This window comes from Eucyclogobius newberryi, unplaced genomic scaffold (genome assembly GCF_026437365.1).
Source record: "Eucyclogobius newberryi isolate DKJ021-1_F unplaced genomic scaffold, fEucNew1.0.hap1 SCAF_58, whole genome shotgun sequence".
NCBI lineage: Eukaryota > Metazoa > Chordata > Actinopteri > Gobiiformes > Gobiidae > Eucyclogobius > Eucyclogobius newberryi.
Window position 1 is genome coordinate 539,365 of NW_027316256.1, and position 23,407 is coordinate 562,771.

Below are 23,407 nucleotides of genomic sequence, written 5' to 3' on the forward strand. Positions count from 1 at the left end.
TGGTCAAAGTGTCTGTCTTGTAAACGTTTTACATTGTGTTCTTTGGTACAAATTTGTAAAGAATAGGAAGGCTTAGCCAACAACGAAGGAATCAGTCCCCTACATCTTTTGATCCAAGTTCATGAGGCAACAAGCTCAAATTGAGCCTTTTGTGTTTAGTTTTTTATTGAGCAGGCTCCCTCAAATAGCTCACTGGCTTTAACGCTGTTTTTCCTGCAAAATTTTGCTTGTAAATGTGTCAACATTGGCGCTGTGGCTTAGTTGGTCAAAGTGCCTGTCTAGTAAACAGGAGATCCTGGGTTCAAATCCCAGCAGTGCCTTTACATTGTGCTCTTTCCTATGAAAAAGGAAGCTACAACATTTCTTGGCAAACCACGGAGGAATCCGACACCTACATATTTATTTCAAGTCTATTGAAGGCACATATCCTACATTAGGCTACCCCAAATAAATTGTCTGTTTGCTGTAACCCGAGTCAACATTTTTCATCTGGGTCGGACGGTAGGCAAATTCTTGTTTTTTTTACGTTGAAGGCAAAAAAAAAGATCCCAATTTTGTCATTTTTTGAGTCGGAGTGACCACCAGGGGTCAGGCTTCAACAGTCAATGACGAAAAACGTCTCTATCAACCCGATCGGGAGACTAAATCTCACGATTTTAAGATATTTCAATCGACCTTTTGTACGCCGCTATCCTTTATTTTGGTAGCTAAGGCGAGCGGGGGGAACATGCGGCATCCCAGAATGCATTTGCGTAAGTCAAATTTCACACCCTGACAGAGCGTAACATTACTATGGACATGTCAGTGGCGCCGACAAGGCCAAATCAACTCGTAAATGGCAATGAGAAGACTCCTACGCGCGCTCTATTTTGTTACAGACACATGTGGAGGACTGAAAAGGAAGATCCACATGTGTTACGCGGTGCGTCTTCAGTCCTTTGAGATGAAAGTCAGGTTTACAAGTGTGATAAAAATATTCGACACGGTGATTCAGGAATGACCGGTCAGTGAGTCGGCGAAATAATTGAAAAATAAAAGATTTTGACGTATTTTCAACAAACTGCTGATATTTTTTTTTCAGTCGGCTAGTTTCATAGCGGGTCGGTCGGGTTACGGCAAACAGACATATTCTTTTGCTCAGCCTTAGCAATTTCCTTTTATTCTGTTTCCAAGGGAGCAGTGTGCCAATTTCCCATTGAGCATATCTGATATGTTTTCTTGAAATTGTGCTTTGAAAAGGGAAGATTCAAATGCACTTTGTCAGGTATTGCCTTTCACAACCATCAACAGTCCTCTTACAACCACGAAGGGATTCGAACCCTCAGTCTTCTGATCCGAAGTCAGACGCCTTATCCATTAGGCCACGTGGTCCTGGTTTCGTCTGAACAGGCACATTGGAATGCAGCATGCCAATATTTTTCCATGCCCTCTTCACCTTCTTCCGGAAGCCCGTCCGACTTCGGGAGAAACTAAGTTCTACACAAGACTAAAAAGCCATTTTCAGGCCGCCCAGGGAATCGGTGCAGATTTGCATGATGAACATTGGATATTTAAAAAAAACTGGGCGGGACGGAATTTTGTCAATATGGTGGAATATTTTGTCACATCAGGGCTTTAAAACATTGCTTCTCTTGGCACTGTAGCTTAGTTGGTCAAAGTGCCTGTCTCGTAAACAGGAGATTCTGGGTTCAAATCCCAGCAGTGCCTTTTTACAGTAGGTTCTTTATTACGAATTTGTAAACAACAAGAAGGCTAAGCTAATTTCGAAGGACTCTGATCCTTAATCCTTTTCATCCAAGTTCATTAGACCAGAAGCTCAATATTTGCTCTTCTGTTGTTGTTTTTTTTGTGGAGCAGGCTCCCTTAACGATAGCCTACTGACATTCCATTCATTTTATGCTGGAATTTTTTTTTCAAATTTTGTTCTAAAGTCAATAACATTAGTGCTGTAGCTTAGTTGGTCAAAGTGCCTGTCTTGTAAACAGGAGATCCTGGGTTCAAATCCCAGCAGTGCCTTTTGATATTGTGTTCTTTGGTATGAAAATGCAAACAATGCATCTTAGCTAACCACTAAGGAATCCCACGCTTAAATCTTTTAATCCAAGTCCATTAGAGCAGCTACTTGATTTTAGCTTAGTTGGTCAAAGTGTCTGTCTTGTAAACGTTTTACATTGTGTTCTTTGGTACAAATTTGCAAAGAATAGGAAGGCTTAGCCAACAACGAAGGAATCAGTCCCCTACATCTTTTGATCCAAGTTCATGAGGCAACAAGCTCAAATTGAGCCTTTTGTGTTTAGTTTTTTATTGAGCAGGCTCCCTCAAATAGCTCACTGGCTTTAACGCTGTTTTTTCCGCAAGATTTTGCTTGTTAATGTGTCAACATTGGCGCTGTGGCTTAGTTGGTCAAAGTGCCTGTCTAGTAAACAGGAGATCCTGGGTTCAAATCCCAGCAGTGCCTTTACACATTGTGCTCTTTCCTATGAAAAAGGAAGCTACAACATTTCTTGGCAAACCACGGAGGAATCCGACACCTACATATTTATTTCAAGTCTATTGAAGGCACATATCCTACATTAGGCTACCCCAAATAAATTGTCTGTTTGCTGTAACCCGAGTCAACATTTTTCATCTGGGTCGGACGGTAGGCAAATTCTCGTTTTTTTTACGTTGAAGGCAAAAAAAAAGATCCCAATTTTGTCATTTTTTGAGTCGGAGTGACCACCAGGGGTCAGGCTTCAACAGTCAATGACGAAAAACGTCTCTATCAACCCGATCGGGAGACTAAATCTCACGATTTTAAGATATTTCAATCGACCTTTTGTACGCCGCTATCCTTTATTTTGGTAGCTAAGGCGAGCGGGGGGAACATGCGGCATCCCAGAATGCATTTGCGTAAGTCAAATTGGACATGTCAGTGGCGCCGACAAGGCCAAATCAACTCGTAAATGGCAATGAGAAGACTCCTACGCGCGCTCTATTTTGTTACAGACACATGTGGAGGACTGAAAAGGAAGATCCACATGTGTTACGCGGTGCGTCTTCAGTCCTTTGAGATGAAAGTCAGGTTTACAAGTGTGATAAAAATATTCGACACGGTGATTCAGGAATGACCGGTCAGTGAGTCGGCGAAATAATTGAAAAAAAAAAGATTTTGACGTGTTTTCAACAAACTGCTGATATATTTTTTTCAGTCGGCTAGTTTCATAGCGGGTCGGTCGGGTTACGGCAAACAGACATATTCTTTTGCTCAGCCTTAGCAATTTCCTTTTATTCTGTTTCCAAGGAGCAGTGTGCCAATTTCCCATTGAGCATATCTGATATGTTTTCTTGAAATTGTGCTTTGAAAAGGGAAGATTCAAATGCACTTTGTCAGGTATTGCCTTTCACAACCATCAACAGTCCTCTTACAACCACAAAGGGATTCGAACCCTCAGTCTTCTGATCCGAAGTCAGACGCCTTATCCATTAGGCCACGTGGTCCTAGTTTCATCTGAACAGGCACATTGGAATGCAGTATGCCAATATTTTTCCATGCCCTCTTCACCTTCTTCCGGAAGCCCGTCCGACTTCGGGAGAAACTAAGTTCTACACAAGACTAAAAAGCCATTTTCAGGCCGCCCAGGGAATCGGTGCAGATTTGCATGATGAACATTGGATATTTAAAAAAAACTGGGCGGGACGGAATTTTGTCAATATGGTGGAATATTTTGTCACATCAGGGCTTTAAAACATTGCTTCTCTTGGCACTGTAGCTTAGATGGTCAAAGTGCCTGTCTCGTAAACAGGAGATTCTGGGTTCAAATCCCAGCAGTGCCTTTTTACAGTAGGTTCTTTGGTACGAATTTGTAAACAACAAGAAGGCTAAGCTAATTTCGAAGGACTCTGATCCTTAATCCTTTTCATCCAAGTTCATTAGACCACAAGCTCAATATTTGCTCTTCTGTTGTTGTTTTTTTTGTGGAGCAGGCTCCCTTAACGATAGCCTACTGACATTCCATTCATTTTATGCTGGAATTTTTTTTTCAAATTTTGTTCTAAAAGTCAATAACATTGGCGCTGTAGCTTAGTTGGTCAAAGTGCCTGTCTTGTAAACAGGAGATCCTGGGTTCAAATCCCAGCAGTGCCTTTTGATATTGTGTTCTTTGGTATGAAAATGCAAACAATGCATCTTAGCTAACCACTAAGGAATCCCACGCTTAAATCTTTTAATCCAAGTCCATTAGAGCAGCTACTTGATTTTAGCTTAGTTGGTCAAAGTGTCTGTCTTGTAAACGTTTTACATTGTGTTCTTTGGTACAAATTTGCAAAGAATAGGAAGGCTTAGCCAACAACGAAGGAATCAGTCCCCTACATCTTTTGATCCAAGTTCATGAGGCAACAAGCTCAAATTGAGCCTTTTGTGTTTAGTTTTTTATTGAGCAGGCTCCCTCAAATAGCTCACTGGCTTTAACGCTGTTTTTTCCGCAAAATTTTGCTTGTTAATGTGTCAACATTGGCGCTGTGGCTTAGTTGGTCAAAGTGCCTGTCTAGTAAACAGGAGATCCTGGGTTCAAATCCCAGCAGTGCCTTTACACATTGTGCTCTTTCCTATGAAAAAGGAAGCTACAACATTTCTTGGCAAACCACGGAGGAATCCGACACCTACATATTTATTTCAAGTCTATTGAAGGCACATATCCTACATTAGGCTACCCCAAATAAATTGTCTGTTTGCTGTAACCCGAGTCAACATTTTTCATCTGGGTCGGACGGTAGGCAAATTCTCGTTTTTTTTACGTTGAAGGCAAAAAAAAAGATCCCAATTTTGTCATTTTTTGAGTCGGAGTGACCACCAGGGATCAGGCTTCAACAGTCAATGACGAAAAACGTCTCTATCAACCCGATCGGGGGACTAAATCTCACGATTTTAAGATATTTCAATCGACCTTTTGTACGCCGCTATCCTTTATTTTGGTAGCTAAGGCGAGCGGGGGGAACATGCGGCATCCCAGAATGCATTTGCGTAAGTCAAATTTCACACCCCGACAGAGCGTGACATTACTATGGACATGTCAGTGGCGCCGACAAGGCCAAATCAACTCGTAAATGGCAATGAGAAGACTCCTACGCGCGCTCTATTTTGTTACAGACACATGTGGAGGACTGAAAAGGAAGATCCACATGTGTTATGCGGTGCGTCTTCAGTCCTTTGAGATGAAAGTCAGGTTTACAAGTGTGATAAAAATATTCGACACGGTGATTCAGGAATGACCGGTCAGTGAGTCGGCGAAATAATTGAAAAATAAAAGATTTTGACGTATTTTCAACAAACTGCTGATATTTTTTTTTCAGTCGGCTAGTTTCATAGCGGGTCGGTCGGGTTACGGCAAACAGACATATTCTTTTGCTCAGCCTTAGCAATTTCCTTTTATTCTGTTTCCAAGGGAGCAGTGTGCCAATTTCCCATTGAGCATATCTGATATGTTTTCTTGAAATTGTGCTTTGAAAAGGGAAGATTCAAATGCACTTTGTCAGGTATTGCCTTTCACAACCATCAACAGTCCTCTTACAACCACGAAGGGATTCGAACCCTCAGTCTTCTGATCCGAAGTCAGACGCCTTATCCATTAGGCCACGTGGTCCTGGTTTCGTCTGAACAGGCACATTGGAATGCAGCATGCCAATATTTTTCCATGCCCTCTTCACCTTCTTCCGGAAGCCCGTCCGACTTCGGGAGAAACTAAGTTCTACACAAGACTAAAAAGCCATTTTCAGGCCGCCCAGGGAATCGGTGCAGATTTGCATGATGAACATTGGATATTTAAAAAAAACTGGGCGGGACGGAATTTTGTCAATATGGTGGAATATTTTGTCACATCAGGGCTTTAAAACATTGCTTCTCTTGGCACTGTAGCTTAGTTGGTCAAAGTGCCTGTCTCGTAAACAGGAGATTCTGGGTTCAAATCCCAGCAGTGCCTTTTTACAGTAGGTTCTTTATTACGAATTTGTAAACAACAAGAAGGCTAAGCTAATTTCGAAGGACTCTGATCCTTAATCCTTTTCATCCAAGTTCATTAGACCAGAAGCTCAATATTTGCTCTTCTGTTGTTGTTTTTTTTGTGGAGCAGGCTCCCTTAACGATAGCCTACTGACATTCCATTCATTTTATGCTGGAATTTTTTTTTCAAATTTTGTTCTAAAGTCAATAACATTAGCGCTGTAGCTTAGTTGGTCAAAGTGCCTGTCTTGTAAACAGGAGATCCTGGGTTCAAATCCCAGCAGTGCCTTTTGATATTGTGTTCTTTGGTATGAAAATGCAAACAATGCATCTTAGCTAACCACTAAGGAATCCCACGCTTAAATCTTTTAATCCAAGTCCATTAGAGCAGCTACTTGATTTTAGCTTAGTTGGTCAAAGTGTCTGTCTTGTAAACGTTTTACATTGTGTTCTTTGGTACAAATTTGCAAAGAATAGGAAGGCTTAGCCAACAACGAAGGAATCAGTCCCCTACATCTTTTGATCCAAGTTCATGAGGCAACAAGCTCAAATTGAGCCTTTTGTGTTTAGTTTTTTATTGAGCAGGCTCCCTCAAATAGCTCACTGGCTTTAACGCTGTTTTTTCCGCAAGATTTTGCTTGTTAATGTGTCAACATTGGCGCTGTGGCTTAGTTGGTCAAAGTGCCTGTCTAGTAAACAGGAGATCCTGGGTTCAAATCCCAGCAGTGCCTTTACACATTGTGCTCTTTCCTATGAAAAAGGAAGCTACAACATTTCTTGGCAAACCACGGAGGAATCCGACACCTACATATTTATTTCAAGTCTATTGAAGGCACATATCCTACATTAGGCTACCCCAAATAAATTGTCTGTTTGCTGTAACCCGAGTCAACATTTTTCATCTGGGTCGGACGGTAGGCAAATTCTCGTTTTTTTTACGTTGAAGGCAAAAAAAAAGATCCCAATTTTGTCATTTTTTGAGTCGGAGTGACCACCAGGGGTCAGGCTTCAACAGTCAATGACGAAAAACGTCTCTATCAACCCGATCGGGAGACTAAATCTCACGATTTTAAGATATTTCAATCGACCTTTTGTACGCCGCTATCCTTTATTTTGGTAGCTAAGGCGAGCGGGGGGAACATGCGGCATCCCAGAATGCATTTGCGTAAGTCAAATTGGACATGTCAGTGGCGCCGACAAGGCCAAATCAACTCGTAAATGGCAATGAGAAGACTCCTACGCGCGCTCTATTTTGTTACAGACACATGTGGAGGACTGAAAAGGAAGATCCACATGTGTTACGCGGTGCGTCTTCAGTCCTTTGAGATGAAAGTCAGGTTTACAAGTGTGATAAAAATATTCGACACGGTGATTCAGGAATGACCGGTCAGTGAGTCGGCGAAATAATTGAAAAAAAAAAGATTTTGACGTGTTTTCAACAAACTGCTGATATATTTTTTTCAGTCGGCTAGTTTCATAGCGGGTCGGTCGGGTTACGGCAAACAGACATATTCTTTTGCTCAGCCTTAGCAATTTCCTTTTATTCTGTTTCCAAGGAGCAGTGTGCCAATTTCCCATTGAGCATATCTGATATGTTTTCTTGAAATTGTGCTTTGAAAAGGGAAGATTCAAATGCACTTTGTCAGGTATTGCCTTTCACAACCATCAACAGTCCTCTTACAACCACGAAGGGATTCGAACCCTCAGTCTTCTGATCCGAAGTCAGACGCCTTATCCATTAGGCCACGTGGTCCTAGTTTCATCTGAACAGGCACATTGGAATGCAGTATGCCAATATTTTTCCATGCCCTCTTCACCTTCTTCCGGAAGCCCGTCCGACTTCGGGAGAAACTAAGTTCTACACAAGACTAAAAAGCCATTTTCAGGCCGCCCAGGGAATCGGTGCAGATTTGCATGATGAACATTGGATATTTAAAAAAAACTGGGCGGGACGGAATTTTGTCAATATGGTGGAATATTTTGTCACATCAGGGCTTTAAAACATTGCTTCTCTTGGCACTGTAGCTTAGATGGTCAAAGTGCCTGTCTCGTAAACAGGAGATTCTGGGTTCAAATCCCAGCAGTGCCTTTTTACAGTAGGTTCTTTGGTACGAATTTGTAAACAACAAGAAGGCTAAGCTAATTTCGAAGGACTCTGATCCTTAATCCTTTTCATCCAAGTTCATTAGACCACAAGCTCAATATTTGCTCTTCTGTTGTTGTTTTTTTTGTGGAGCAGGCTCCCTTAACGATAGCCTACTGACATTCCATTCATTTTATGCTGGAATTTTTTTTTCAAATTTTGTTCTAAAAGTCAATAACATTGGCGCTGTAGCTTAGTTGGTCAAAGTGCCTGTCTTGTAAACAGGAGATCCTGGGTTCAAATCCCAGCAGTGCCTTTTGATATTGTGTTCTTTGGTATGAAAATGCAAACAATGCATCTTAGCTAACCACTAAGGAATCCCACGCTTAAATCTTTTAATCCAAGTCCATTAGAGCAGCTACTTGATTTTAGCTTAGTTGGTCAAAGTGTCTGTCTTGTAAACGTTTTACATTGTGTTCTTTGGTACAAATTTGCAAAGAATAGGAAGGCTTAGCCAACAACGAAGGAATCAGTCCCCTACATCTTTTGATCCAAGTTCATGAGGCAACAAGCTCAAATTGAGCCTTTTGTGTTTAGTTTTTTATTGAGCAGGCTCCCTCAAATAGCTCACTGGCTTTAACGCTGTTTTTTCCGCAAAATTTTGCTTGTTAATGTGTCAACATTGGCGCTGTGGCTTAGTTGGTCAAAGTGCCTGTCTAGTAAACAGGAGATCCTGGGTTCAAATCCCAGCAGTGCCTTTACACATTGTGCTCTTTCCTATGAAAAAGGAAGCTACAACATTTCTTGGCAAACCACGGAGGAATCCGACACCTACATATTTATTTCAAGTCTATTGAAGGCACATATCCTACATTAGGCTACCCCAAATAAATTGTCTGTTTGCTGTAACCCGAGTCAACATTTTTCATCTGGGTCGGACGGTAGGCAAATTCTCGTTTTTTTTACGTTGAAGGCAAAAAAAAAGATCCCAATTTTGTCATTTTTTGAGTCGGAGTGACCACCAGGGATCAGGCTTCAACAGTCAATGACGAAAAACGTCTCTATCAACCCGATCGGGGGACTAAATCTCACGATTTTAAGATATTTCAATCGACCTTTTGTACGCCGCTATCCTTTATTTTGGTAGCTAAGGCGAGCGGGGGGAACATGCGGCATCCCAGAATGCATTTGCGTAAGTCAAATTTCACACCCCGACAGAGCGTGACATTACTATGGACATGTCAGTGGCGCCGACAAGGCCAAATCAACTCGTAAATGGCAATGAGAAGACTCCTACGCGCGCTCTATTTTGTTACAGACACATGTGGAGGACTGAAAAGGAAGATCCACATGTGTTATGCGGTGCGTCTTCAGTCCTTTGAGATGAAAGTCAGGTTTACAAGTGTGATAAAAATATTCGACACGGTGATTCAGGAATGACCGGTCAGTGAGTCGGCGAAATAATTGAAAAAAAAAAGATTTTGAAGTGTTTTCAACAAACTGCTGTTATTTTTTTCAGTCGGCTAGTTTCATAGCGGGTCGGTCGGGTTACGGCAAACAGACATATTCTTTTGCTCAGCCTTAGCAATTTCCTTTTATTCTGTTTCCAAGGAGCAGTGTGCCAATTTCCCATTGAGCATATCTGATATGTTTTCTTGAAATTGTGCTTTGAAAAGGGAAGACTCTAATGCACATTGTCAGGTATTGCCTTTCACAACCATCAACAGTCCTCTTACAACCACGAAGGGATTCGAACCCTCAGTCTTCTGATCCGAAGTCAGACGCCTTATCCATTAGGCCACGTGGTCCTGGTTTCATCTGAACAGGCACATTGGAATGCAGCATGCCAATATTTTTCCATGCCCTCTTCACCTTCTTCCGGAAGCCCGTCCGACTTCGGGAGAAACTAAGTTCTACACAAGACTAAAAAGCCATTTTCAGGCCGCCCAGGGAATCGGTGCAGATTTGCATGATGAACATTGGATATTTAAAAAAAACTGGGCGGGACGGAATTTTGTCAATATGGTGGAATATTTTGTCACATCAGGGCTTTAAAACATTGCTTCTCTTGGCACTGTAGCTTAGTTGGTCAAAGTGCCTGTCTCGTAAACAGGAGATTCTGGGTTCAAATCCCAGCAGTGCCTTTTTACAGTAGGTTCTTTGGTACGAATTTGTAAACAACAAGAAGGCTAAGCTAATTTCTAAGGACTCTGATCCTTAATCCTTTTCATCCAAGTTCATTAGACCACAAGCTCAATATTTGCTCTTCTGTTGTTGTTTTTTGTGTGGAGCAGGCTCCCTTAACGATAGCCTACTGACATTCCATTCATTTTATGCTGGAATTTTTTTTTCAAATTTTGTTCTAAAAGTCAATAACATTGGCGCTGTAGCTTAGTTGGTCAAAGTGCCTGTCTTGTAAACAGGAGATCCTGGGTTCAAATCCCAGCAGTGCCTTTACACATTGTGCTCTTTCCTATGAAAAAGGAAGCTACAACATTTCTTGGCAAACCACGGAGGAATCCGACACCTACATATTTATTTCAAGTCTATTGAAGGCACATATCCTACATTAGGCTACCCCAAATAAATTGTCTGTTTGCTGTAACCCGAGTCAAAATTTTTCATCTGGGTCGGACGGTAGGCAAATTCTTGTTTTTTTTACGTTGAAGGCAAAAAAAAAGATCCCAATTTTGTCATTTTTTGAGTCGGAGTGACCACCAGGGGTCAGGCTTCAACAGTCAATGACGAAAAACGTCTCTATCAACCCGATCGGGAGACTAAATCTCACGATTTTAAGATATTTCAATCGACCTTTTGTACGCCGCTATCCTTTATTTTGGTAGCTAAGGCGAGCGGGGGGAACATGCGGCATCCCAGAATGCATTTGCGTAAGTCAAATTGGACATGTCAGTGGCGCCGACAAGGCCAAATCAACTCGTAAATGGCAATGAGAAGACTCCTACGCGCGCTCTATTTTGTTACAGACACATGTGGAGGACTGAAAAGGAAGATCCACATGTGTTACGCGGTGCGTCTTCAGTCCTTTGAGATGAAAGTCAGGTTTACAAGTGTGATAAAAATATTCAACACGGTGATTCAGGAATGACCGGTCAGTGAGTCGGCGAAATAATTGAAAAAAAAAGATTTTGACGTGTTTTCAACAAACTGCTGATATATTTTTTTCAGTCGGCTAGTTTCATAGCGGGTCGGTTGGGTTATGGCAAATAGACATATTCTTTTGCTCAGCCTTAGCAATTTCCTTTTATTCTGTTTCCAAGGAGCAGTGTGCCAATTTCCCATTGAGCATATCTGATATGTTTTCGTGAAATTGTGCTTTGAAAAGGGAAGATTCAAATGCACATTGTCAGGTATTGCCTTTCACAACCATCAACAGTCCTCTTACAACCACGAAGGGATTCGAACCCTCAGTCTTCTGATCCGAAGTCAGACGCCTTATCCATTAGGCCACGTGGTCCTGGTTTTGTCTGAACAGGCACATTGGAATGCAGCATGCCAATATTTTTCCATGCCCTCTTCACCTTCTTCCGGAAGCCCGTCTGACTTCGTGAGAAACTAAGTTCTACACAAGACTAAAAAGCCATTTTCAGGCCGCCCAGGGAATCGGTGCAGATTTGCATGATGAACATTGGATATTTAAAAAAAACTGGGCGGGACGGAATTTTGTCAATATGGTGGAATATTTTGTCACATCAGGGCTTTAAAACATTGCTTCTCTTGGCACTGTAGCTTAGTTGGTCAAAGTGCCTGTCTCGTAAACAGGAGATTCTGGGTTCAAATCCCAGCAGTGCCTTTTTACAGTAGGTTCTTTGGTACGAATTTGTAAACAACAAGAAGGCTAAGCTAATTTCGAAGGACTCTGATCCTTAATCCTTTTCATCCAAGTTCATTAGACCACAAGCTCAATATTTGCTCTTCTGTTGTTGTTTTTTTTGTGGAGCAGGCTCCCTTAAAGATAGCCTACTGACATTCCATTCATTTTATGCTGGAATTTTTTTTTCAAATTTTGTTCTAAAAGTCAATAACATTGGCGCTGTAGCTTAGTTGGTCAAAGTGCCTGGCTTGTAAACAGGAGATCCTGGGTTCAAATCCCAGCAGTGCCTTTTGATATTGTGTTCTTTGGTATGAAAATGCAAACAATGCATCTTAGCTAACCACTAAGGAATCCCACGCTTAAATCTTTTAATCCAAGTCCATTAGAGCAGCTACTTGATTTTAGCTTAGTTGGTCAAAGTGTCTGTCTTGTAAACGTTTTACATTGTGTTCTTTGGTACAAATTTGCAAAGAATAGGAAGGCTTAGCCAACAACAAAGGAATCAGTCCCCTACATCTTTTGATCCAAGTTCATGAGGCAACAAGCTCAAATTGAGCCTTTTGTGTTTAGTTTTTTATTGAGCAGGCTCCCTCAAATAGCTCACTGGCTTTAACGCTGTTTTTTCCGCAAGATTTTGCTTGTTAATGTGTCAACATTGGCGCTGTGGCTTAGTTGGTCAAAGTGCCTGTCTAGTAAACAGGAGATCCTGGGTTCAAATCCCAGCAGTGCCTTTACACATTGTGCTCTTTCCTATGAAAAAGGAAGCTACAACATTTCTTGGCAAACCACGGAGTAATCCGACACCTACATATTTATTTCAAGTCTATTGAAGGCACATATCCTACATTAGGCTACCCCAAATAAATTGTCTGTTTGCTGTAACCCGAGTCAACATTTTTCATCTGGGTCGGACGGTAGGCAAATTCTTGTTTTTTTTACGTTGAAGGCAAAAAAAAAGATCCCAATTTTGTCATTTTTTGAGTCGGAGTGACCACCAGGGGTCAGGCTTCAACAGTCAATGACGAAAAACGTCTCTATCAACCCGATCGGGAGACTAAATCTCACGATTTTAAGATATTTCAATCGACCTTTTGTACGCCGCTATCCTTTATTTTGGTAGCTAAGGCGAGCGGGGGGAACATGCGGCATCCCAGAATGCATTTGCGTAAGTCAAATTTCACACCCCGACAGAGCGTGACATTACTATGGACATGTCAGTGGCGCCGACAAGGCCAAATCAACTCGTAAATGGCAATGTGAAGACTCCTACGCGCGCTCTATTTTGTTACAGACACATGTGGAGGACTGAAAAGGAAGATCCACATGTGTTACGCGGTGCGTCTTCAGTCCTTTGAGATGAAAGTCAGGTTTACAAGTGTGATAAAAATATTCGACACGGTGATTCAGGAATGACCGGTCAGTGAGTCGGCGAAATAATTGAAAAAAAAAAGATTTTGACGTGTTTTCAACAAACTGCTGATATATTTTTTTCAGTCGGCTAGTTTCATAGCGGGTCGGTCGGGTTACGGCAAACAGACATATTCTTTTGCTCAGCCTTAGCAATTTCCTTTTATTCTGTTTCCAAGGAGCAGTGTGCCAATTTCCCATTGAGCATATCTGATATGTTTTCGTGAAATTGTGCTTTGAAAAGGGAAGATTCTAATGCACATTGTCAGGTATTGCCTTTCACAACCATCAACAGTCCTCTTACAACCACGAAGGGATTCGAACCCTCAGTCTTCGGATCCGAAGTCAGACGTCTTATCCATTAGGCCACGTGGTCCTGGTTTTGTCTGAACAGGCACATTGGAATGCAGCATGCCAATATTTTTCCATGCCCTCTTCACCTTCTTCCGGAAGCCCGTCCGACTTCGGGAGAAACTAAGTTCTACACAAGACTAAAAAGCCATTTTCAGGCCGCCCAGGGAATCGGTGCAGATTTGCATGATGAACATTGGATATTTAAAAAAAACTGGGCGGGACGGAATTTTGTCAATATGGTGGAATATTTTGTCACATCAGGGCTTTAAAACATTGCTTCTCTTGGCACTGTAGCTTAGTTGGTCAAAGTGCCTGTCTCGTAAACAGGAGATTCTGGGTTCAAATCCCAGCAGTGCCTTTTTACAGTAGGTTCTTTGGTACGAATTTGTAAACAACAAGAAGGCTAAGCTAATTTCGAAGGACTCTGATCCTTAATCCTTTTCATCCAAGTTCATTAGACCACAAGCTCAATATTTGCTCTTCTGTTGTTGTTTTTTTTGTGGAGCAGGCTCCCTTAAAGATAGCCTACTGACATTCCATTCATTTTATGCTGGAATTTTTTTTTCAAATTTTGTTCTAAAAGTCAATAACATTGGCGCTGTAGCTTAGTTGGTCAAAGTGCCTGTCTTGTAAACAGGAGATCCTGGGTTCAAATCCCAGCAGTGCCTTTTGATATTGTGTTCTTTGGTATGAAAATGCAAACAATGCATCTTAGCTAACCACTAAGGAATCCCACGCTTAAATCTTTTAATCCAAGTCCATTAGAGCAGCTACTTGATTTTAGCTTAGTTGGTCAAAGTGTCTGTCTTGTAAACGTTTTACATTGTGTTCTTTGGTACAAATTTGCAAAGAATAGGAAGGCTTAGCCAACAACAAAGGAATCAGTCCCCTACATCTTTTGATCCAAGTTCATGAGGCAACAAGCTCAAATTGAGCCTTTTGTGTTTAGTTTTTTATTGAGCAGGCTCCCTCAAATAGCTCACTGGCTTTAACGCTGTTTTTTCCGCAAGATTTTGCTTGTTAATGTGTCAACATTGGCGCTGTGGCTTAGTTGGTCAAAGTGCCTGTCTAGTAAACAGGAGATCCTGGGTTCAAATCCCAGCAGTGCCTTTACACATTGTGCTCTTTCCTATGAAAAAGGAAGCTACAACATTTCTTGGCAAACCACGGAGGAATCCGACACCTACATATTTATTTCAAGTCTATTGAAGGCACATATCCTACATTAGGCTACCCCAAATAAATTGTCTGTTTGCTGTAACCCGAGTCAACATTTTTCATCTGGGTCGGACGGTAGGCAAATTCTTGTTTTTTTTACGTTGAAGGCAAAAAAAAAGATCCCAATTTTGTCATTTTTTGAGTCGGAGTGACCACCAGGGGTCAGGCTTCAACAGTCAATGACGAAAAACGTCTCTATCAACCCGATCGGGAGACTAAATCTCACGATTTTAAGATATTTCAATCGACCTTTTGTACGCCGCTATCCTTTATTTTGGTAGCTAAGGCGAGCGGGGGGAACATGCGGCATCCCAGAATGCATTTGCGTAAGTCAAATTTCACACCCCGACAGAGCGTGACATTACTATGGACATGTCAGTGGCGCCGACAAGGCCAAATCAACTCGTAAATGGCAATGTGAAGACTCCTACGCGCGCTCTATTTTGTTACAGACACATGTGGAGGACTGAAAAGGAAGATCCACATGTGTTACGCGGTGCGTCTTCAGTCCTTTGAGATGAAAGTCAGGTTTACAAGTGTGATAAAAATATTCGACACGGTGATTCAGGAATGACCGGTCAGTGAGTCGGCGAAATAATTGAAAAAAAAAAGATTTTGACGTGTTTTCAACAAACTGCTGATATATTTTTTTCAGTCGGCTAGTTTCATAGCGGGTCGGTCGGGTTACGGCAAACAGACATATTCTTTTGCTCAGCCTTAGCAATTTCCTTTTATTCTGTTTCCAAGGAGCAGTGTGCCAATTTCCCATTGAGCATATCTGATATGTTTTCTTGAAATTGTGCTTTGAAAAGGGAAGACTCTAATGCACATTGTCAGGTATTGCCTTTCACAACCATCAACAGTCCTCTTACAACCACGAAGGGATTCGAACCCTCAGTCTTCTGATCCGAAGTCAGACGCCTTATCCATTAGGCCACGTGGTCCTGGTTTCATCTGAACAGGCACATTGGAATGCAGCATGCCAATATTTTTCCATGCCCTCTTCACCTTCTTCCGGAAGCCCGTCCGACTTCGGGAGAAACTAAGTTCTACACAAGACTAAAAAGCCATTTTCAGGCCGCCCAGGGAATCGGTGCAGATTTGCATGATGAACATTGGATATTTAAAAAAAACTGGGCGGGACGGAATTTTGTCAATATGGTGGAATATTTTGTCACATCAGGGCTTTAAAACATTGCTTCTCTTGGCACTGTAGCTTAGTTGGTCAAAGTGCCTGTCTCGTAAACAGGAGATTCTGGGTTCAAATCCCAGCAGTGCCTTTTTACAGTAGGTTCTTTGGTACGAATTTGTAAACAACAAGAAGGCTAAGCTAATTTCTAAGGACTCTGATCCTTAATCCTTTTCATCCAAGTTCATTAGACCACAAGCTCAATATTTGCTCTTCTGTTGTTGTTTTTTGTGTGGAGCAGGCTCCCTTAACGATAGCCTACTGACATTCCATTCATTTTATGCTGGAATTTTTTTTTCAAATTTTGTTCTAAAAGTCAATAACATTGGCGCTGTAGCTTAGTTGGTCAAAGTGCCTGTCTTGTAAACAGGAGATCCTGGGTTCAAATCCCAGCAGTGCCTTTACACATTGTGCTCTTTCCTATGAAAAAGGAAGCTACAACATTTCTTGGCAAACCACGGAGGAATCCGACACCTACATATTTATTTCAAGTCTATTGAAGGCACATATCCTACATTAGGCTACCCCAAATAAATTGTCTGTTTGCTGTAACCCGAGTCAAAATTTTTCATCTGGGTCGGACGGTAGGCAAATTCTTGTTTTTTTTACGTTGAAGGCAAAAAAAAAGATCCCAATTTTGTCATTTTTTGAGTCGGAGTGACCACCAGGGGTCAGGCTTCAACAGTCAATGACGAAAAACGTCTCTATCAACCCGATCGGGAGACTAAATCTCACGATTTTAAGATATTTCAATCGACCTTTTGTACGCCGCTATCCTTTATTTTGGTAGCTAAGGCGAGCGGGGGGAACATGCGGCATCCCAGAATGCATTTGCGTAAGTCAAATTGGACATGTCAGTGGCGCCGACAAGGCCAAATCAACTCGTAAATGGCAATGAGAAGACTCCTACGCGCGCTCTATTTTGTTACAGACACATGTGGAGGACTGAAAAGGAAGATCCACATGTGTTACGCGGTGCGTCTTCAGTCCTTTGAGATGAAAGTCAGGTTTACAAGTGTGATAAAAATATTCAACACGGTGATTCAGGAATGACCGGTCAGTGAGTCGGCGAAATAATTGAAAAAAAAAGATTTTGACGTGTTTTCAACAAACTGCTGATATATTTTTTTCAGTCGGCTAGTTTCATAGCGGGTCGGTTGGGTTATGGCAAATAGACATATTCTTTTGCTCAGCCTTAGCAATTTCCTTTTATTCTGTTTCCAAGGAGCAGTGTGCCAATTTCCCATTGAGCATATCTGATATGTTTTCGTGAAATTGTGCTTTGAAAAGGGAAGATTCAAATGCACATTGTCAGGTATTGCCTTTCACAACCATCAACAGTCCTCTTACAACCACGAAGGGATTCGAACCCTCAGTCTTCTGATCCGAAGTCAGACGCCTTATCCATTAGGCCACGTGGTCCTGGTTTTGTCTGAACAGGCACATTGGAATGCAGCATGCCAATATTTTTCCATGCCCTCTTCACCTTCTTCCGGAAGCCCGTCTGACTTCGTGAGAAACTAAGTTCTACACAAGACTAAAAAGCCATTTTCAGGCCGCCCAGGGAATCGGTGCAGATTTGCATGATGAACATTGGATATTTAAAAAAAACTGGGCGGGACGGAATTTTGTCAATATGGTGGAATATTTTGTCACATCAGGGCTTTAAAACATTGCTTCTCTTGGCACTGTAGCTTAGTTGGTCAAAGTGCCTGTCTCGTAAACAGGAGATTCTGGGTTCAAATCCCAGCAGTGCCTTTTTACAGTAGGTTCTTTGGTACGAATTTGTAAACAACAAGAAGGCTAAGCTAATTTCGAAGGACTCTGATCCTTAATCCTTTTCATCCAAGTTCATTAGACCACAAGCTCAATATTTGCTCTTCTGTTGTTGTTTTTTTTGTGGAGCAGGCTCCCTTAAAGATAGCCTACTGACATTCCATTCATTTTATGCTGGAATTTTTTTTTCAAATTTTGTTCTAAAAGTCAATAACATTGGCGCTGTAGCTTAGTTGGTCAAAGTGCCTGGCTTGTAAACAGGAGATCCTGGGTTCAAATCCCAGCAGTGCCTTTTGATATTGTGTTCTTTGGTATGAAAATGCAAACAATGCATCTTAGCTAACCACTAAGGAATCCCACGCTTAAATCTTTTAATCCAAGTCCATTAGAGCAGCTACTTGATTTTAGCTTAGTTGGTCAAAGTGTCTGTCTTGTAAACGTTTTACATTGTGTTCTTTGGTACAAATTTGCAAAGAATAGGAAGGCTTAGCCAACAACAAAGGAATCAGTCCCCTACATCTTTTGATCCAAGTTCATGAGGCAACAAGCTCAAATTGAGCCTTTTGTGTTTAGTTTTTTATTGAGCAGGCTCCCTCAAATAGCTCACTGGCTTTAACGCTGTTTTTTCCGCAAGATTTTGCTTGTTAATGTGTCAACATTGGCGCTGTGGCTTAGTTGGTCAAAGTGCCTGTCTAGTAAACAGGAGATCCTGGGTTCAAATCCCAGCAGTGCCTTTACACATTGTGCTCTTTCCTATGAAAAAGGAAGCTACAACATTTCTTGGCAAACCACGGAGTAATCCGACACCTACATATTTATTTCAAGTCTATTGAAGGCACATATCCTACATTAGGCTACCCCAAATAAATTGTCTGTTTGCTGTAACCCGAGTCAACATTTTTCATCTGGGTCGGACGGTAGGCAAATTCTTGTTTTTTTTACGTTGAAGGCAAAAAAAAAGATCCCAATTTTGTCATTTTTTGAGTCGGAGTGACCACCAGGGGTCAGGCTTCAACAGTCAATGACGAAAAACGTCTCTATCAACCCGATCGGGAGACTAAATCTCACGATTTTAAGATATTTCAATCGACCTTTTGTACGCCGCTATCCTTTATTTTGGTAGCTAAGGCGAGCGGGGGGAACATGCGGCATCCCAGAATGCATTTGCGTAAGTCAAATTTCACACCCCGACAGAGCGTGACATTACTATGGACATGTCAGTGGCGCCGACAAGGCCAAATCAACTCGTAAATGGCAATGTGAAGACTCCTACGCGCGCTCTATTTTGTTACAGACACATGTGGAGGACTGAAAAGGAAGATCCACATGTGTTACGCGGTGCGTCTTCAGTCCTTTGAGATGAAAGTCAGGTTTACAAGTGTGATAAAAATATTCGACACGGTGATTCAGGAATGACCGGTCAGTGAGTCGGCGAAATAATTGAAAAAAAAAAGATTTTGACGTGTTTTCAACAAACTGCTGATATATTTTTTTCAGTCGGCTAGTTTCATAGCGGGTCGGTCGGGTTACGGCAAACAGACATATTCTTTTGCTCAGCCTTAGCAATTTCCTTTTATTCTGTTTCCAAGGAGCAGTGTGCCAATTTCCCATTGAGCATATCTGATATGTTTTCGTGAAATTGTGCTTTGAAAAGGGAAGATTCTAATGCACATTGTCAGGTATTGCCTTTCACAACCATCAACAGTCCTCTTACAACCACGAAGGGATTCGAACCCTCAGTCTTCGGATCCGAAGTCAGACGTCTTATCCATTAGGCCACGTGGTCCTGGTTTTGTCTGAACAGGCACATTGGAATGCAGCATGCCAATATTTTTCCATGCCCTCTTCACCTTCTTCCGGAAGCCCGTCCGACTTCGGGAGAAACTAAGTTCTACACAAGACTAAAAAGCCATTTTCAGGCCGCCCAGGGAATCGGTGCAGATTTGCATGATGAACATTGGATATTTAAAAAAAACTGGGCGGGACGGAATTTTGTCAATATGGTGGAATATTTTGTCACATCAGGGCTTTAAAACATTGCTTCTCTTGGCACTGTAGCTTAGTTGGTCAAAGTGCCTGTCTCGTAAACAGGAGATTCTGGGTTCAAATCCCAGCAGTGCCTTTTTACAGTAGGTTCTTTGGTACGAATTTGTAAACAACAAGAAGGCTAAGCTAATTTCGAAGGACTCTGATCCTTAATCCTTTTCATCCAAGTTCATTAGACCACAAGCTCAATATTTGCTCTTCTGTTGTTGTTTTTTTTGTGGAGCAGGCTCCCTTAAAGATAGCCTACTGACATTCCATTCATTTTATGCTGGAATTTTTTTTTCAAATTTTGTTCTAAAAGTCAATAACATTGGCGCTGTAGCTTAGTTGGTCAAAGTGCCTGGCTTGTAAACAGGAGATCCTGGGTTCAAATCCCAGCAGTGCCTTTTGATATTGTGTTCTTTGGTATGAAAATGCAAACAATGCATCTTAGCTAACCACTAAGGAATCCCACGCTTAAATCTTTTAATCCAAGTCCATTAGAGCAGCTACTTGATTTTAGCTTAGTTGGTCAAAGTGTCTGTCTTGTAAACGTTTTACATTGTGTTCTTTGGTACAAATTTGCAAAGAATAGGAAGGCTTAGCCAACAACAAAGGAATCAGTCCCCTACATCTTTTGATCCAAGTTCATGAGGCAACAAGCTCAAATTGAGCCTTTTGTGTTTAGTTTTTTATTGAGCAGGCTCCCTCAAATAGCTCACTGGCTTTAACGCTGTTTTTTCCGCAAGATTTTGCTTGTTAATGTGTCAACATTGGCGCTGTGGCTTAGTTGGTCAAAGTGCCTGTCTAGTAAACAGGAGATCCTGGGTTCAAATCCCAGCAGTGCCTTTACACATTGTGCTCTTTCCTATGAAAAAGGAAGCTACAACATTTCTTGGCAAACCACGGAGGAATCCGACACCTACATATTTATTTCAAGTCTATTGAAGGCACATATCCTACATTAGGCTACCCCAAATAAATTGTCTGTTTGCTGTAACCCGAGTCAACATTTTTCATCTGGGTCGGACGGTAGGCAAATTCTTGTTTTTTTTACGTTGAAGGCAAAAAAAAAGATCCCAATTTTGTCATTTTTTGAGTCGGAGTGACCACCAGGGGTCAGGCTTCAACAGTCAATGACGAAAAACGTCTCTATCAACCCGATCGGGAGACTAAATCTCACGATTTTAAGATATTTCAATCGACCTTTTGTACGCCGCTATCCTTTATTTTGGTAGCTAAGGCGAGCGGGGGGAACATGCGGCATCCCAGAATGCATTTGCGTAAGTCAAATTTCACACCCCGACAGAGCGTGACATTACTATGGACATGTCAGTGGCGCCGACAAGGCCAAATCAACTCGTAAATGGCAATGTGAAGACTCCTACGCGCGCTCTATTTTGTTACAGACACATGTGGAGGACTGAAAAGGAAGATCCACATGTGTTACGCGGTGCGTCTTCAGTCCTTTGAGATGAAAGTCAGGTTTACAAGTGTGATAAAAATATTCGACACGGTGATTCAGGAATGACCGGTCAGTGAGTCGGCGAAATAATTGAAAAAAAAAAGATTTTGACGTGTTTTCAACAAACTGCTGATATATTTTTTTCAGTCGGCTAGTTTCATAGCGGGTCGGTCGGGTTACGGCAAACAGACATATTCTTTTGCTCAGCCTTAGCAATTTCCTTTTATTCTGTTTCCAAGGAGCAGTGTGCCAATTTCCCATTGAGCATATCTGATATGTTTTCGTGAAATTGTGCTTTGAAAAGGGAAGATTCTAATGCACATTGTCAGGTATTGCCTTTCACAACCATCAACAGTCCTCTTACAACCACGAAGGGATTCGAACCCTCAGTCTTCGGATCCGAAGTCAGACGTCTTATCCATTAGGCCACGTGGTCCTGGTTTCGTCTGAACAGGCACATTGGAATGCAGCATGCCAATATTTTTCCATGCCCTCTTCACCTTCTTCCGGAAGCCCGTCCGACTTCGGGAGAAACTAAGTTCTACACAAGACTAAAAAGCCATTTTCAGGCCGCCCAGGGAATCGGTGCAGATTTGCATGATGAACATTGGATATTTAAAAAAAACTGGGCGGGACGGAATTTTGTCAATATGGTGGAATATTTTGTCACATCAGGGCTTTAAAACATTGCTTCTCTTGGCACTGTAGCTTAGTTGGTCAAAGTGCCTGTCTCGTAAACAGGAGATTCTGGGTTCAAATCCCAGCAGTGCCTTTTTACAGTAGGTTCTTTGGTACGAATTTGTAAACAACAAGAAGGCTAAGCTAATTTCGAAGGACTCTGATCCTTAATCCTTTTCATCCAAGTTCATTAGACCACAAGCTCAATATTTGCTCTTCTGTTGTTGTTTTTTTTGTGGAGCAGGCTCCCTTAAAGATAGCCTACTGACATTCCATTCATTTTATGCTGGAATTTTTTTTTCAAATTTTGTTCTAAAAGTCAATAACATTGGCGCTGTAGCTTAGTTGGTCAAAGTGCCTGTCTTGTAAACAGGAGATCCTGGGTTCAAATCCCAGCAGTGCCTTTTGATATTGTGTTCTTTGGTATGAAAATGCAAACAATGCATCTTAGCTAACCACTAAGGAATCCCACGCTTAAATCTTTTAATCCAAGTCCATTAGAGCAGCTACTTGATTTTAGCTTAGTTGGTCAAAGTGTCTGTCTTGTAAACGTTTTACATTGTGTTCTTTGGTACAAATTTGCAAAGAATAGGAAGGCTTAGCCAACAACAAAGGAATCAGTCCCCTACATCTTTTGATCCAAGTTCATGAGGCAACAAGCTCAAATTGAGCCTTTTGTGTTTAGTTTTTTATTGAGCAGGCTCCCTCAAATAGCTCACTGGCTTTAACGCTGTTTTTTCCGCAAGATTTTGCTTGTTAATGTGTCAACATTGGCGCTGTGGCTTAGTTGGTCAAAGTGCCTGTCTTGTAAACAGGAGATCCTGGGTTCAAATCCCAGCAGTGCCTTTACACATTGTGCTCTTTCCTATGAAAAAGGAAGCTACAACATTTCTTGGCAAACCACGGAGGAATCCGACACCTACATATTTATTTCAAGTCTATTGAAGGCACATATCCTACATTAGGCTACCCCAAATAAATTGTCTGTTTGCTGTAACCCGAGTCAACATTTTTCATCTGGGTCGGACGGTAGGCAAATTCTTGTTTTTTTTACGTTGAAGGCAAAAAAAAAGATCCCAATTTTGTCATTTTTTGAGTCGGAGTGACCACCAGGGGTCAGGCTTCAACAGTCAATGACGAAAAACGTCTCTATCAACCCGATCGGGAGACTAAATCTCACGATTTTAAGATATTTCAATCGACCTTTTGTACGCCGCTATCCTTTATTTTGGTAGCTAAGGCGAGCGGGGGGAACATGCGGCATCCCAGAATGCATTTGCGTAAGTCAAATTTCACACCCCGACAGAGCGTGACATTACTATGGACATGTCAGTGGCGCCGACAAGGCCAAATCAACTCGTAAATGGCAATGTGAAGACTCCTACGCGCGCTCTATTTTGTTA

General features: G+C 41.7%; 40 non-coding genes across 40 annotated transcripts; 32 read left to right on the forward strand and 8 right to left on the reverse strand.

Annotated features, from left to right (window-relative positions):
- The first annotated feature begins 246 nt into the window (after positions 1–246).
- trnat-agu (transfer RNA threonine (anticodon AGU)) lies at positions 247–320 on the forward strand. The gene has a single exon. It is a non-coding gene; the product is annotated as a tRNA-Thr (tRNA).
- Positions 321–1,298: 978 nt separating this feature from the next.
- Positions 1,299–1,371, reverse strand: trnar-ucg (transfer RNA arginine (anticodon UCG)). Its single transcript has one exon. It is a non-coding gene; the product is annotated as a tRNA-Arg (tRNA).
- Positions 1,372–1,633: 262 nt separating this feature from the next.
- On the forward strand, positions 1,634–1,707 carry trnat-cgu (transfer RNA threonine (anticodon CGU)). The gene has a single exon. It is a non-coding gene; the product is annotated as a tRNA-Thr (tRNA).
- Positions 1,708–1,942: 235 nt separating this feature from the next.
- On the forward strand, positions 1,943–2,016 carry trnat-ugu (transfer RNA threonine (anticodon UGU)). Its single transcript has one exon. It is a non-coding gene; the product is annotated as a tRNA-Thr (tRNA).
- A 368-nt stretch (positions 2,017–2,384) lies between these two features.
- On the forward strand, positions 2,385–2,458 carry trnat-agu (transfer RNA threonine (anticodon AGU)). Its single transcript has one exon. It is a non-coding gene; the product is annotated as a tRNA-Thr (tRNA).
- A 949-nt stretch (positions 2,459–3,407) lies between these two features.
- Positions 3,408–3,480, reverse strand: trnar-ucg (transfer RNA arginine (anticodon UCG)). The gene has a single exon. It is a non-coding gene; the product is annotated as a tRNA-Arg (tRNA).
- Positions 3,481–3,742: 262 nt separating this feature from the next.
- Positions 3,743–3,816, forward strand: trnat-cgu (transfer RNA threonine (anticodon CGU)). The gene has a single exon. It is a non-coding gene; the product is annotated as a tRNA-Thr (tRNA).
- A 236-nt stretch (positions 3,817–4,052) lies between these two features.
- Positions 4,053–4,126, forward strand: trnat-ugu (transfer RNA threonine (anticodon UGU)). The gene has a single exon. It is a non-coding gene; the product is annotated as a tRNA-Thr (tRNA).
- A 368-nt stretch (positions 4,127–4,494) lies between these two features.
- trnat-agu (transfer RNA threonine (anticodon AGU)) lies at positions 4,495–4,568 on the forward strand. The gene has a single exon. It is a non-coding gene; the product is annotated as a tRNA-Thr (tRNA).
- A 980-nt stretch (positions 4,569–5,548) lies between these two features.
- Positions 5,549–5,621, reverse strand: trnar-ucg (transfer RNA arginine (anticodon UCG)). Its single transcript has one exon. It is a non-coding gene; the product is annotated as a tRNA-Arg (tRNA).
- A 262-nt stretch (positions 5,622–5,883) lies between these two features.
- On the forward strand, positions 5,884–5,957 carry trnat-cgu (transfer RNA threonine (anticodon CGU)). Its single transcript has one exon. It is a non-coding gene; the product is annotated as a tRNA-Thr (tRNA).
- A 235-nt stretch (positions 5,958–6,192) lies between these two features.
- trnat-ugu (transfer RNA threonine (anticodon UGU)) lies at positions 6,193–6,266 on the forward strand. Its single transcript has one exon. It is a non-coding gene; the product is annotated as a tRNA-Thr (tRNA).
- Positions 6,267–6,634: 368 nt separating this feature from the next.
- Positions 6,635–6,708, forward strand: trnat-agu (transfer RNA threonine (anticodon AGU)). Its single transcript has one exon. It is a non-coding gene; the product is annotated as a tRNA-Thr (tRNA).
- Positions 6,709–7,657: 949 nt separating this feature from the next.
- Positions 7,658–7,730, reverse strand: trnar-ucg (transfer RNA arginine (anticodon UCG)). Its single transcript has one exon. It is a non-coding gene; the product is annotated as a tRNA-Arg (tRNA).
- Positions 7,731–7,992: 262 nt separating this feature from the next.
- Positions 7,993–8,066, forward strand: trnat-cgu (transfer RNA threonine (anticodon CGU)). The gene has a single exon. It is a non-coding gene; the product is annotated as a tRNA-Thr (tRNA).
- A 236-nt stretch (positions 8,067–8,302) lies between these two features.
- Positions 8,303–8,376, forward strand: trnat-ugu (transfer RNA threonine (anticodon UGU)). The gene has a single exon. It is a non-coding gene; the product is annotated as a tRNA-Thr (tRNA).
- Positions 8,377–8,744: 368 nt separating this feature from the next.
- On the forward strand, positions 8,745–8,818 carry trnat-agu (transfer RNA threonine (anticodon AGU)). The gene has a single exon. It is a non-coding gene; the product is annotated as a tRNA-Thr (tRNA).
- Positions 8,819–9,795: 977 nt separating this feature from the next.
- trnar-ucg (transfer RNA arginine (anticodon UCG)) lies at positions 9,796–9,868 on the reverse strand. The gene has a single exon. It is a non-coding gene; the product is annotated as a tRNA-Arg (tRNA).
- A 262-nt stretch (positions 9,869–10,130) lies between these two features.
- Positions 10,131–10,204, forward strand: trnat-cgu (transfer RNA threonine (anticodon CGU)). Its single transcript has one exon. It is a non-coding gene; the product is annotated as a tRNA-Thr (tRNA).
- Positions 10,205–10,440: 236 nt separating this feature from the next.
- Positions 10,441–10,514, forward strand: trnat-ugu (transfer RNA threonine (anticodon UGU)). Its single transcript has one exon. It is a non-coding gene; the product is annotated as a tRNA-Thr (tRNA).
- Positions 10,515–11,462: 948 nt separating this feature from the next.
- Positions 11,463–11,535, reverse strand: trnar-ucg (transfer RNA arginine (anticodon UCG)). Its single transcript has one exon. It is a non-coding gene; the product is annotated as a tRNA-Arg (tRNA).
- A 262-nt stretch (positions 11,536–11,797) lies between these two features.
- Positions 11,798–11,871, forward strand: trnat-cgu (transfer RNA threonine (anticodon CGU)). The gene has a single exon. It is a non-coding gene; the product is annotated as a tRNA-Thr (tRNA).
- A 236-nt stretch (positions 11,872–12,107) lies between these two features.
- On the forward strand, positions 12,108–12,181 carry trnat-ugu (transfer RNA threonine (anticodon UGU)). Its single transcript has one exon. It is a non-coding gene; the product is annotated as a tRNA-Thr (tRNA).
- A 368-nt stretch (positions 12,182–12,549) lies between these two features.
- On the forward strand, positions 12,550–12,623 carry trnat-agu (transfer RNA threonine (anticodon AGU)). Its single transcript has one exon. It is a non-coding gene; the product is annotated as a tRNA-Thr (tRNA).
- Positions 12,624–13,937: 1,314 nt separating this feature from the next.
- On the forward strand, positions 13,938–14,011 carry trnat-cgu (transfer RNA threonine (anticodon CGU)). The gene has a single exon. It is a non-coding gene; the product is annotated as a tRNA-Thr (tRNA).
- Positions 14,012–14,247: 236 nt separating this feature from the next.
- On the forward strand, positions 14,248–14,321 carry trnat-ugu (transfer RNA threonine (anticodon UGU)). The gene has a single exon. It is a non-coding gene; the product is annotated as a tRNA-Thr (tRNA).
- A 368-nt stretch (positions 14,322–14,689) lies between these two features.
- On the forward strand, positions 14,690–14,763 carry trnat-agu (transfer RNA threonine (anticodon AGU)). Its single transcript has one exon. It is a non-coding gene; the product is annotated as a tRNA-Thr (tRNA).
- A 979-nt stretch (positions 14,764–15,742) lies between these two features.
- trnar-ucg (transfer RNA arginine (anticodon UCG)) lies at positions 15,743–15,815 on the reverse strand. Its single transcript has one exon. It is a non-coding gene; the product is annotated as a tRNA-Arg (tRNA).
- A 262-nt stretch (positions 15,816–16,077) lies between these two features.
- On the forward strand, positions 16,078–16,151 carry trnat-cgu (transfer RNA threonine (anticodon CGU)). The gene has a single exon. It is a non-coding gene; the product is annotated as a tRNA-Thr (tRNA).
- Positions 16,152–16,387: 236 nt separating this feature from the next.
- On the forward strand, positions 16,388–16,461 carry trnat-ugu (transfer RNA threonine (anticodon UGU)). Its single transcript has one exon. It is a non-coding gene; the product is annotated as a tRNA-Thr (tRNA).
- Positions 16,462–17,409: 948 nt separating this feature from the next.
- On the reverse strand, positions 17,410–17,482 carry trnar-ucg (transfer RNA arginine (anticodon UCG)). Its single transcript has one exon. It is a non-coding gene; the product is annotated as a tRNA-Arg (tRNA).
- Positions 17,483–17,744: 262 nt separating this feature from the next.
- Positions 17,745–17,818, forward strand: trnat-cgu (transfer RNA threonine (anticodon CGU)). Its single transcript has one exon. It is a non-coding gene; the product is annotated as a tRNA-Thr (tRNA).
- Positions 17,819–18,054: 236 nt separating this feature from the next.
- Positions 18,055–18,128, forward strand: trnat-ugu (transfer RNA threonine (anticodon UGU)). Its single transcript has one exon. It is a non-coding gene; the product is annotated as a tRNA-Thr (tRNA).
- A 368-nt stretch (positions 18,129–18,496) lies between these two features.
- On the forward strand, positions 18,497–18,570 carry trnat-agu (transfer RNA threonine (anticodon AGU)). The gene has a single exon. It is a non-coding gene; the product is annotated as a tRNA-Thr (tRNA).
- Positions 18,571–19,884: 1,314 nt separating this feature from the next.
- On the forward strand, positions 19,885–19,958 carry trnat-cgu (transfer RNA threonine (anticodon CGU)). Its single transcript has one exon. It is a non-coding gene; the product is annotated as a tRNA-Thr (tRNA).
- Positions 19,959–20,194: 236 nt separating this feature from the next.
- On the forward strand, positions 20,195–20,268 carry trnat-ugu (transfer RNA threonine (anticodon UGU)). The gene has a single exon. It is a non-coding gene; the product is annotated as a tRNA-Thr (tRNA).
- Positions 20,269–20,636: 368 nt separating this feature from the next.
- trnat-agu (transfer RNA threonine (anticodon AGU)) lies at positions 20,637–20,710 on the forward strand. Its single transcript has one exon. It is a non-coding gene; the product is annotated as a tRNA-Thr (tRNA).
- A 1,314-nt stretch (positions 20,711–22,024) lies between these two features.
- trnat-cgu (transfer RNA threonine (anticodon CGU)) lies at positions 22,025–22,098 on the forward strand. The gene has a single exon. It is a non-coding gene; the product is annotated as a tRNA-Thr (tRNA).
- A 236-nt stretch (positions 22,099–22,334) lies between these two features.
- On the forward strand, positions 22,335–22,408 carry trnat-ugu (transfer RNA threonine (anticodon UGU)). The gene has a single exon. It is a non-coding gene; the product is annotated as a tRNA-Thr (tRNA).
- Positions 22,409–22,776: 368 nt separating this feature from the next.
- Positions 22,777–22,850, forward strand: trnat-ugu (transfer RNA threonine (anticodon UGU)). Its single transcript has one exon. It is a non-coding gene; the product is annotated as a tRNA-Thr (tRNA).
- The last annotated feature ends 557 nt before the right edge of the window (positions 22,851–23,407 follow it).